Below are 15,085 nucleotides of genomic sequence, written 5' to 3' on the forward strand. Positions count from 1 at the left end.
ATAACATGGTTATATACGGGGAGTACCAGGTAATAACATGGTTATATACGGGGGTACCAGGTAATAACATGGTTATATACGGGGAGTACCAGGTAATAACATGGTTATATACGGGGAGTACCAGGTAATAACATGGTTATATACGGGGAGTACCAGGTAATAACATGGTTATATACGGGGAGTACCAGGTAATAACATGGTTATATATACGGGGAGTACCAGGTAATAACATGGTATATATATATACCAGGTAATAACATGGTTATATATATACGGGGAGTACCAGGTAATAACATGGTTATATATATACGGGGAGTACCAGGTAATAACATGGTTATATATATACGGGGAGTACCAGGTAATAACATGGTTATATATATACGGGGAGTACCAGGTAATAACATGGTTATATATATACGGGGAGTACCAGGTAATAACATGGTTATATATATACGGGGAGTACCAGGTAATAACATGGTTATATATATACGGGGAGTACCAGGTAATAACATGGTTATATATATATACGGGGAGTACCAGGTAATAACATGGTTATATATATATACGGGGAGTACCAGGTAATAACATGGTTATATATATATATACGGAGTACCAGGTAATAACATGGTTATATATATATACGGGGAGTACCAGGTAATAACATGGTTATATATATATACGGGGAGTACCAGGTAATAACATGGTTATATATATATAAGGGGAGTACCAGGTAATAACATGGTTATATATATATACGGGGAGTACCAGGTAATAACATGGTTATATATATATACGGGGAGTACCAGGTAATAACATGGTTATATATATATACGGGGAGTACCAGGTAATAACATGGTTATATATATACAGGAGTACCAGGTAATAACATGGTTATATATATATACGGGGAGTACCAGGTAATAACATGGTTATATATATATACGGGGAGTACCAGGTAATAACATGGTTTTATATATATACGGGGAGTACCAGGTAATAACATGGTTTTATATATATACGGGGAGTACCAGGTAATAACATGGTTTTATATATATACGGGGAGTACCAGGTAATAACATGGTTATATATATATACGGGGAGTACCAGGTAATAACATGGTTATATATATATACGGGGAGTACCAGGTAATAACATGGTTATATATATATACGGGAGTACCAGGTAATAACATGGTTATATATATATAGGGAGTACCAGGTAATAACATGGTTATATATATATACGGGAGTACCAGGTAATAACATGGTTATATATATATACGGGAGTACCAGGTAATAACATGGTTATATATATATACGGGGAGTACCAGGTAATAACATGGTTATATATATATACGGGAGTACCAGGTAATAACATGGTTATATATATATACGGGGAGTACCAGGTAATAACATGGTTATATATATATATACGGGAGTACCAGGTAATAACATGGTTATATATATATATACGGGAGTACCAGGTAATAACATGGTTATATATATATACGGGAGTACCAGGTAATAACATGGTTATATATATATACGGGGAGTACCAGGTAATAACATGGTTATATATATATACGGGGAGTACCAGGTAATAACATGGTTATATATATATACGGGGAGTACCAGGTAATAACATGGTTATATATATATACGGGGAGTACCAGGTAATAACATGGTTATATATATATACGGGGAGTACCAGGTAATAACATGGTTATATATATACGGGAGTACCAGGTAATAACATGGTTATATATATATACGGGGAGTACCAGGTAATAACATGGTTATTATATATATACGGGGAGTACCAGGTAATAACATGGTTATATATATATACGGGAGTACCAGGTAATAACATGGTTATATATATATACGGGGAGTACCAGGTAATAACATGGTTATATATATATATACGGGAGTACCAGGTAATAACATGGTTATATATATATACGGGAGTACCAGGTAATAACATGGTTATATATATATACGGGGAGTACCAGGTAATAACATGGTTATATATATATACGGGGAGTACCAGGTAATAACATGGTTATATATATATATACGGGGAGTACCAGGTAATAACATGGTTATATATATATATACGGGGAGTACCAGGTAATAACATGGTTATATATATATACGGGGAGTACCAGGTAATAACATGGTTATATATATATACGGGAGTACCAGGTAATAACATGGTTATATATACGGGAGTACCAGGTAATAACATGGTTATATATACGGGAGTACCAGGTAATAACATGGTTATATATATATACAGGTAATAACATGGAGTACCAGGAGGTAATAACATGGTTATACAGGAGGTAATAACATGGTATATACGGGAGTACCAGGTAATAACATGGCTATATACAGGAGTACCAGGTAATAACATGGTTTATATATACAGGGAGTTATTATATATATATACGGGGGAGTACCAGGTAATAACATGGTTATATATACGGGGAGTACCAGGTAATAACATGGTTATATACAGGGAGGTATAACATGGTTATATACGGGGAGTACCAGGTAATAACATGGCTATATATATATAACATGGGGGAGTACCAGGTAATAACATGGTTATATATGGGGAGTAGGTAATAACATGGGGGAGTACTAGGTAATAACATGGCTATATACAGGAGGTATAACATGGTTATATACGGGAGTACCAGGTAATAACATGGCTATATACAGGAGGAGGTAATAACATGGCTATATACAGGAGTACCAGGTAATAACATGGTTATATACAGGAGGTAATAACATGGTTATATACGGGGAGTACCCATGGCTATATAACATGGTAATAACATGGTTATATATATACGGGGAGTACCAGGTAATAACATGGTTATATATACAGGAGTACCAGGTAATAACATGGTTATATATATAGGGAGTACCAGGTAATAACATGGTTATATATACGGAGGGGAGTACCAGGTAATAACATGGCTATAACAGGGGAGTACCAGGAGTACAGGGGGGAGTACAGGTAATAACATGGCTATATACAGGGAGTAATAACAGTTATATACGGGGAGTACCAGGTAATAACATGGTTATATACAGGAGTACCAGGTAATAACATGGTTATATACAGGGAGTACCAGGTAATAACATGGTTATATACAGGAGAGGGATGGTTATATACAGGGAGTACCAGGTAATAACATGGCTATATACGGGAGTACCAGGTAATAACATGGTTATATACAGTACCAGGTAATAACATGGTTATATACGGGGAGTACCAGGTAATAACATGGCTATATACAGGGATAGTACCAGGTAATAACATGGCTATATACGGGGAGTACCAGGTAATAACATGGCTATATATATATATACGGGAGTACCAGGTAATAACATGGTTATATATATACGGGAGTACCAGGTAATAACATGGTTATATATATACGGGGAGTACCAGGTAATAACATGGTTATATATATACGGGGTACCAGGTAATAACATGGTTATATATACATACCAGGTAATATATATACGGGGAGTACCAGGTAATAACATGGTTATATATATACGGGGAGTACCAGGTAATAACATGGCTATATATGGGGGAGTACCAGGTAATAACATGGCTATATATATGGGGAGTACCAGGTAATAACATGGTTATATATACGGGGAGTACTAGGTAATAACATGGCTATATACAGGAGGTAATAACAGGTTATAACATGGTTATATATACAGGGAGGTAATAACATGGCTATATACAGGAGTACCAGGTAATAACATGGCTATATACAGGGAGTACCAGGTAATAACATGGTTATATACAGGGAGGTAATAACATGGTTATATACGGGAGTACCAGGTAATAACATGGCTATATACTATATACAGGGGAGTACCAGGTAATAACATGGTTATATACAGGGAGGTAATAACATGGTTATATACGGGGAGTACCAGGTAATAACATGGCTATATACGGGAGTACCAGGTAATAACATGGCTATATACGGGAGTACCAGGTAATAACATGGCTATATATGGGGAGTACCAGGTAATAACATGGTTATATACGGGGAGTACTAGGTAATAACATGGCTATATACAGGAGGTAATAACATGGTTATATACGGAGGGAGTACCAGGTAATAACATGGCTATATACAGGGAGGTAATAACATGGCTATATACAGGAGTACCAGGTAATAACATGGTTATATACAGGACCAGGTAATAACATGGTTATATACGGGAGTACCAGGTAATAACATGGCTATATACCAGGTAATAACATGGGGAGTACCAGGTAATAACATGGTTATATATCGGGAGTACCAGGTAATAACATGGTTATATATACGGAGTACCAGGTAATAACATGGTATATATACGGGGAGTACCAGGTAATAACATGGCTATATATACGGGGAGTACCAGGTAATAACATGGCTATATATACGGGGAGTACCAGGTAATAACATGGCTATATACGGGGAGTACCAGGTAATAACATGGTTATATACGGGGAGTACTAGGTAATAACATGGCTATATACAGGGAGGTAATAACATGGTTATATACGGGGAGTACCAGGTAATAACATGGCTATATACAGGGAGTACCAGGTAATAACATGGCTATATACAGGGAGTACCAGGTAATAACATGGTTATATACAGGGAGGTAATAACATGGTTATATACGGGGAGTACCAGGTAATAACATGGCTATATACGGGGAGTACCAGGTAATAACATGGTTATATACAGGGAGGTAATAACATGGTTATATACGGGGAGTACCAGGTAATAACATGGCTATATACGGGGAGTACCAGGTAATAACATGGCTATATACGGGGAGTACCAGGTAATAACATGGCTATATATATACGGGGAGTACCAGGTAATAACATGGTTATATATATACGGGGAGTACCAGGTAATAACATGGTTATATATATACGGGGAGTACCAGGTAATAACATGGTTATATATATACGGGGAGTACCAGGTAATAACATGGTTATATATACGGGGAGTACCAGGTAATAACATGGTTATATATACGGGGAGTACCAGGTAATAACATGGTTATATATACGGGGAGTACCAGGTAATAACATGGCTATATATACGGGGAGTACCAGGTAATAACATGGTTATATACGGGGAGTACTAGGTAATAACATGGCTATATACAGGGAGGTAATAACATGGTTATATACGGGGAGTACCAGGTAATAACATGGCTATATACAGGGAGGTAATAACATGGCTATATACAGGGAGTACCAGGTAATAACATGGCTATATACAGGGAGTACCAGGTAATAACATGGTTATATACAGGGAGGTAATAACATGGTTATATACGGGGAGTACCAGGTAATAACATGGCTATATACGGGGAGTACCAGGTAATAACATGGTTATATACAGGGAGGTAATAACATGGTTATATACGGGGAGTACCAGGTAATAACATGGCTATATACGGGGAGTACCAGGTAATAACATGGCTATATACGGGGAGTACCAGGTAATAACATGGCTATATATGGGGAGTACCAGGTAATAACATGGTTATATACGGGGAGTACTAGGTAATAACATGGCTATATACAGGGAGGTAATAACATGGTTATATACGGGGAGTACCAGGTAATAACATGGCTATATACAGGGAGGTAATAACATGGCTATATACAGGGAGTACCAGGTAATAACATGGTTATATACAGGGAGGTAATAACATGGTTATATACGGGGAGTACCAGGTAATAACATGGCTATATATATACAGGGGAGTACCAGGTAATAACATGGTTATATATACGGGGAGTACCAGGTAATAACATGGTTATATATACGGGGAGTACCAGGTAATAACATGGTTATATATACGGGGAGTACCAGGTAATAACATGGTTATATACGGGGAGTACCAGGTAATAACATGGTTATATACGGGGAGTACCAGGTAATAACATGGTTATATATACGGGGAGTACCAGGTAATAACATGGTTATATATACGGGGAGTACCAGGTAATAACAGGAGTAGGTAATAACATGGGGAGTACCAGGTAATAACATGGTTATATACGGGAGTACCAGGTAATAACATGGTTATATATATGGGAGTACCAGGTAATAACATGGTTATATACAGGATAATAACATGGTTATATACGGGGAGTACCAGGTAATAACATGGTATATACGGGGAGTACCAGGTAATAACATGGTTATATACGGGGAGTACCAGGTAATAACATGGTTATATATGGGAGTACCAGGTAATAACATGGTTATATATGGGGAGTACCAGGTAATAACATGGTTTATATACGGGGAGTACCAGGTAATAACATGGTTATATACGGGGAGTACCAGGTAATAACATGGCTATATACCAGGTAATAACATGGTTATATACGGGAGTACCAGGTAATAACATGGTTATATACGGGAGTACCAGGTAATAACATGGTTATATACGGGGAGTACCAGGTAATAACATGGTTATATATACGGGGAGTACCAGGTAATAACATGGTTATATTACGGGGAGTACCAGGTATAACATGGGGGAGTACCAGGTAATAACATGGTTATATATATACGGAGTACCAGGTAATAACATGGTTATATATACGGGGAGTACCAGGTAATAACATGGTTATATATACGGGGAGTACCAGGTAATAACATGGTTATATATACGGGGAGTACCAGGTAATAACATGGTATATATATACGGGGAGTACCAGGTAATAACATGGTTATATATACGGGAGTACCAGGTAATAACATGGTTTATATATACGAGTACAGGTAATAACATGGGAGTACCAGGTAATAACATGGTTATATATATACGGGGAGTACCAGGTAATAACATGGTTATATATATACGGGGAGTACCAGGTAATAACATGGTTATATATATACACGGGGAGTACCAGGTAATAACATGGTTATATATATACGGGGAGTACCAGGTAATAACATGGTTATATATATACGGGGAGTACCAGGTAATAACATGGTTATATATATACGGGGAGTACCAGGTAATAACATGGTTATATATATACGGGGAGTACCAGGTAATAACATGGTTATATATATACGGGAGTACCAGGTAATAACATGGTTATATATATACGGGGAGTACCAGGTAATAACATGGTTTTATATATATACGGGAGTACCAGGTAATAACATGGTTATATATATAGTAGGTAATAACATGGTTATATATATACGGGGAGTACCAGGTAATAACATGGTTATATATATATACGGGGAGTACCAGGTAATAACATGGTTATATATATACGGGGAGTACCAGGTAATAACATGGTTATATATATACGGGGAGTACCAGGTAATAACATGGTTATATATATACGGGGAGTACCAGGTAATAACATGGTTATATATATACGGGGAGTACCAGGTAATAACATGGTTATATATATACGGGGAGTACCAGGTAATAACATGGTTATATATATATACGGGGAGTACCAGGTAATAACATGGTTATATATATACGGGGAGTACCAGGTAATAACATGGTTATATATATACGGGGGAGTACCAGGTAATAACATGGTTATATATATACGGGGAGTACCAGGTAATAACATGGTTATATATATACATGGGGAGTACCAGGTAATAACATGGTTATATACGGGGGTACCAGGTAATAACATGGTTATATATATACGGGGAGTACCAGGTAATAACATGGTTATATATACGGGGAGTACCAGGTAATAACATGGTATATATACAGTACCAGGTAATAACATGGTTATATATATACGGGGAGTACCAGGTAATAACATGGTTTATATACAGGGAGTACCAGGTAATAACATGGTTATATACACGGGGGAGGTAATAACATGGTTATATACGGGGAGTACCAGGTAATAACATGGCTATATACAGGGAGTACCAGGTAATAACATGGCTATAATAACATGGGAGTACCAGGTAATAACATGGTTATATACCAGGAGTGTAATTATATACGGGGAGTACCAGGTAATAACATGGTTATATACGGGGAGTACCAGGTAATAACATGGTTATATACAGGAGGTAATAACATGGTTATATACGGGGAGTACCAGGTAATAACATGGCTATATACGGGAGTACCAGGTAATAACATGGTTATATACAGGAGTACCAGGTAATAACATGGTTATATAGGTAATGGGGAGTACCAGGTAATAACATGGTTATATACGGGGAGTACTAGGTAATAACATGGTTATATACAGGGAGGTAATAACATGGTTATATACGGGGAGTACCAGGTAATAACATGGTATATACAGGGGAGTAATAACAGGTATATACATGGTTATATACATGGTTAGTACCAGGTAATAACATGGTTATATATACGGGGAGTACCAGGTAATAACATGGTTATATATACGGGGAGTACCAGGTAATAACATGGTTATATATACGGGGAGTACCAGGTAATAACATGGTTATATATACGGGGAGTACCAGGTAATAACATGGTTATATATACGGGGAGTACCAGGTAATATATATACGGGAGTACCAGGTAATAACATGGTTATATATACGGGAGTACCAGGTAATAACATGGTTATATATACGGGAGTACCAGGTAATAACATGGTTATATATACGGGGAGTACCAGGTAATAACATGGTTATATATACGGGGAGTACCAGGTAATAACATGGTTATATATACGGGGAGTACCAGGTAATAACATGGTTATATATATACGGGGAGTACCAGGTAATAACATGGTTATATATATACGGGGAGTACCAGGTAATAACATGGTTATATATATACGGGGAGTACCAGGTAATAACATGGTTATATATATACGGGGAGTACCAGGTAATAACATGGTTATATATATACGGGGAGTACCAGGTAATAACATGGTTTATATATATACGGGAGTACCAGGTAATAACATGGTTATATATATACGGGGAGTACCAGGTAATAACATGGTTATATATATACGGGGAGTACCAGGTAATAACATGGTTATATATATACGGGGAGTACCAGGTAATAACATGGTTATATATATACACGGGGAGTACCAGGTAATAACATGGTTATATATATACACGGGGAGTACCAGGTAATAACATGGTTATATATATACGGGGAGTACCAGGTAATAACATGGTTATATATATACGGGGAGTACCAGGTAATAACATGGTTATATATATATACGGGGAGTACCAGGTAATAACATGGTTATATATATATACGGGGAGTACCAGGTAATAACATGGTTATATATATATACGGGGAGTACCAGGTAATAACATGGTTTTATATATACGGGGAGTACCAGGTAATAACATGGTTATATATATATACGGGGAGTACCAGGTAATAACATGGTTTTATATATATACGGGGAGTACCAGGTAATAACATGGTTTTATATATATACGGGGAGTACCAGGTAATAACATGGTTTTATATATATACGGGGAGTACCAGGTAATAACATGGTTATATATATATACGGGGAGTACCAGGTAATAACATGGTTATATATATATACGGGAGTACCAGGTAATAACATGGTTTTATATATATACACGGGGAGTACCAGGTAATAACATGGTTATATATATATATACGGGGAGTACCAGGTAATAACATGGTTATATATATATACGGGGAGTACCAGGTAATAACATGGTTATATATATATATACGGGGAGTACCAGGTAATAACATGGTTATATATATATACGGGGAGTACCAGGTAATAACATGGTTATATATATATACGGGGAGTACCAGGTAATAACATGGTTATATATATATACGGGGAGTACCAGGTAATAACATGGTTATATATATATACGGGGAGTACCAGGTAATAACATGGTTATATATATATACGGGGAGTACCAGGTAATAACATGGCTATATATACGGGGAGTACCAGGTAATAACATGGCTATATATACGGGGAGTACCAGGTAATAACATGGTTATATACGGGGAGTACTAGGTAATAACATGGCTATATACAGGGAGGTAATAACATGGTTATATACGGGGAGTACCAGGTAATAACATGGCTATATACAGGGAGGTAATAACATGGCTATATACAGGGAGTACCAGGTAATAACATGGCTATATACAGGGAGTACCAGGTAATAACATGGTTATATACAGGGAGGTAATAACATGGTTATATACGGGGAGTACCAGGTAATAACATGGCTATATACGGGGAGTACCAGGTAATAACATGGTTATATACAGGGAGGTAATAACATGGTTATATACGGGGAGTACCAGGTAATAACTTGGCTATATACGGGGAGTACCAGGTAATAACATGGCTATATACGGGGAGTACCAGGTAATAACATGGCTATATATGGGGAGTACCAGGTAATAACATGGTTATATACGGGGAGTACTAGATAATAACATGGCTATATACAGGGAGGTAATAACATGGTTATATACGGGGAGTACCAGGTAATAACATGGCTATATACAGGGAGGTAATAACATGGCTATATACAGGGAGTACCAGGTAATAACATGGTTATATACAGGGAGGTAATAACATGGTTATATACGGGGAGTACCAGGTAATAACATGGCTATATACGGGGAGTACCAGGTAATAACATGGCTATATACGGGGAGTACCAGGTAATAACATGGTTATATACGGGGAGTACCAGGTAATAACATGGTTATATACGGGGAGTACCAGGTAATAACATGGTTATATACGGGGAGTACCAGGTAATAACATGGTTATATACAGGGAGGTAATAACATGGTTATATACGGGGAGTACCAGGTAATAACATGGCTATATACAGGGAGGTAATAACATGGCTATATACAGGGAGTACCAGGTAATAACATGGCTATATACAGGGAGTACCAGGTAATAACATGGTTATATACAGGGAGGTAATAACATGGTTATATACGGGGAGTACCAGGTAATAACATGGCTATATACAGGGAGGTAATAACATGGCTATATACAGGGAGTACCAGGTAATAACATGGCTATATACAGGGAGTACCAGGTAATAACATGGTTATATACAGGGAGGTAATAACATGGTTATATACGGGGAGTACCAGGTAATAACATGGCTATATACGGGGAGTACCAGGTAATAACGTGGCTATATACGGGGAGTACCAGGTATTAACATGGCTATATACATGGAGTACCAGGTAATAACATGGTTATATACAGGGAGGTAATAACATGGTTATATACGGGGAGTACCAGGTAATAACATGGCTATATACATGGAGTACCAGGTAATAACATGGTTATATACAGGGAGGTAATAACATGGTTATATACGGGGAGTACCAGGTAATAACATGGCTATATACATGGAGTACCAGGTAATAACATGGTTATATACAGGGAGTACCAGGTAATAACATGGCTATATACAGGGATTACCAGGTAATAACACGGCTATATACGGGGATTACCAGGTAATAACATGGCTATATACGGGGAGTACCAGGTAATAACATGGCTATATACGGGGAGTACCAGGTAATAACATGGCTATATACATGGAGTACCAGGTAATAACATGGCTATATACATGGAGTACCAGGTAATAACATGGTTATATACAGGAAGTACCAGGTAATAACATGGTTATATACGGGGATTACCAGGTAATAACATGGCTATATACGGGGAGTACCAGGTAATAACACGGCTATATACGGGGAGTACCAGGTAATAACACGGCTATATACGGGGAGTACCAGGTAATAACACTGCTATATACGGGGATTACCAGGTAATAACACGGCTATATACGGGGATTACCAGGTAATAACATGGTTATATATATACGGGGAGTACCAGGTAATAACATGGTTATATATATACGGGGAGTACCAGGTAATAACATGGTTATATATATACGGGGAGTACCAGGTAATAACATGGTTATATATATACGGGGAGTACCAGGTAATAACATGGTTATATATATGCGGGGAGTACCAGGTAATAACATGGTTATATATATGCGGGGAGTACCAGGTAATAACATGGTTATATATATGCGGGGAGTACCAGGTAATAACATGGTTATATATATGCGGGGAGTACCAGGTAATAACATGGTTATATATATGCGGGGAGTACCAGGTAATAACATGGTTATATATATACACGGGGAGTACCAGGTAATAACATGGTTATATATATACGGGGAGTACCAGGTAATAACATGGTTATATATATACGGGGAGTACCAGGTAATAACATGGTTATATATATACGGGGAGTACCAGGTAATAACATGGTTATATATATACGGGAGTACCAGGTAATAACATGGTTATATATATACGGGGAGTACCAGGTAATAACATGGTTATATATATACGGGGAGTACCAGGTAATAACATGGTTATATATATACGGGGAGTACCAGGTAATAACATGGTTATATATATATACGGGGAGTACCAGGTAATAACATGGTTATATATATACGGGGAGTACCAGGTAATAACATGGTTATATATATATACGGGGAGTACCAGGTAATAACATGGCTATATATACGGGGAGTACCAGGTAATAACATGGCTATATATACGGGGAGTACCAGGTAATAACATGGTTATATACGGGGAGTACTAGGTAATAACATGGCTATATACAGGGAGGTAATAACATGGTTATATACGGGGAGTACCAGGTAATAACATGGCTATATACAGGGAGGTAATAACATGGCTATATACAGGGAGTACCAGGTAATAACATGGCTATATACAGGGAGTACCAGGTAATAACATGGTTATATACAGGGAGGTAATAACATGGTTATATACGGGGAGTACCAGGTAATAACATGGCTATATACGGGGAGTACCAGGTAATAACATGGTTATATACAGGGAGGTAATAACATGGTTATATACGGGGAGTACCAGGTAATAACTTGGCTATATACGGGGAGTACCAGGTAATAACATGGCTATATACGGGGAGTACCAGGTAATAACATGGCTATATATGGGGAGTACCAGGTAATAACATGGTTATATACGGGGAGTACTAGATAATAACATGGCTATATACAGGGAGGTAATAACATGGTTATATACGGGGAGTACCAGGTAATAACATGGCTATATACAGGGAGGTAATAACATGGCTATATACAGGGAGTACCAGGTAATAACATGGTTATATACAGGGAGGTAATAACATGGTTATATACGGGAGTACCAGGTAATAACATGGCTATATACGGGAGTACCAGGTAATAACATGGTTATATACGGGGAGTACCAGGTAATAACATGGTTATATACGGGGAGTACCAGGTAATAACATGGTTATATACGGGGAGTACCAGGTAATAACATGGTTATATACAGGGAGGTAATAACATGGTTATATACGGGGAGTACCAGGTAATAACATGGCTATATACAGGGAGGTAATAACATGGCTATATACAGGGAGTACCAGGTAATAACATGGCTATATACAGGGAGTACCAGGTAATAACATGGTTATATACAGGGAGGTAATAACATGGTTATATACGGGGAGTACCAGGTAATAACATGGCTATATACAGGGAGGTAATAACATGGCTATATACAGGGAGTACCAGGTAATAACATGGCTATATACAGGGAGTACCAGGTAATAACATGGTTATATACAGGGAGGTAATAACATGGTTATATACGGGGAGTACCAGGTAATAACATGGCTATATACGGGGAGTACCAGGTAATAACGTGGCTATATACGGGGAGTACCAGGTATTAACATGGCTATATACATGGAGTACCAGGTAATAACATGGTTATATACAGGGAGGTAATAACATGGTTATATACGGGGAGTACCAGGTAATAACATGGCTATATACATGGAGTACCAGGTAATAACATGGTTATATATACGGGGAGTACCAGGTAATAACATGGCTATATACAGGGAGTACCAGGTAATAACACGGCTATATACGGGGATTACCAGGTAATAACATGGCTATATACGGGGAGTACCAGGTAATAACATGGCTATATACGGGGAGTACCAGGTAATAACATGGCTATATACATGGAGTACCAGGTAATAACATGGCTATATACATGGAGTACCAGGTAATAACATGGTTATATACAGGAAGTACCAGGTAATAACATGGTTATATACGGGGATTACCAGGTAATAACATGGCTATATACGGGGAGTACCAGGTAATAACACGGCTATATACGGGGAGTACCAGGTAATAACACGGCTATATACGGGGAGTACCAGGTAATAACACTGCTATATACGGGGATTACCAGGTAATAACACGGCTATATACGGGGATTACCAGGTAATAACATGGCTATATACGGGGAGTACCAGGTAATAACATGGCTATATACGGGGAGTACCAGGTAATAACATGGCTATATACATGGAGTACCAGGTAATAACATGGTTATATATACACGGGGATTACCAGGTAATAACATGGCTATATACAGGGAGTACCAGGTAATAACATGGTTATATACAGGGAGGTAATAACATGGCTATATACAGTGAGTACCAGGTAATAACATGGTTATATATACACGGGGATTACCAGGTAATAACATGGCTATATACAGGGAGTACCAGGTAATAACATGACTATATACAGGGAGTACCAGGTAATAACATGGTTATATACAGGAAGTACCAGGTAATAACATGGTTATATACGGGGATTACCAGGTAATAACATGGTTATATACAGGGAGGTAATAACATGGCTATATACAGGGAGTACCAGGTAATAACACGGCTATATACGGGGATTACCAGGTAATAACATGGTTATATACAGGGAGGTAATAACATGGCTATATACAGGGAGTACCAGGTAATAACACGGCTATATACAGGGAGTACCAGGTAATAACACGGCTATATACAGGGAGTACCAGGTAATAACATGGCTATATACAGGGAGTAC

General features: G+C 37.6%; 1 protein-coding gene across 1 annotated transcript in view; it reads left to right on the forward strand.

Moving 5' to 3' along the window:
- Window positions 1-15,085, forward strand: part of LOC115126151 (mitochondrial import receptor subunit TOM70-like) — an 80,141-nt gene that overhangs the window by 7,279 nt on the left and 57,777 nt on the right. The window lies entirely within an intron of this gene.

Source organism: Oncorhynchus nerka, linkage group LG25, assembly GCF_034236695.1.
Source record: "Oncorhynchus nerka isolate Pitt River linkage group LG25, Oner_Uvic_2.0, whole genome shotgun sequence".
Lineage (NCBI taxonomy): Eukaryota > Metazoa > Chordata > Actinopteri > Salmoniformes > Salmonidae > Oncorhynchus > Oncorhynchus nerka.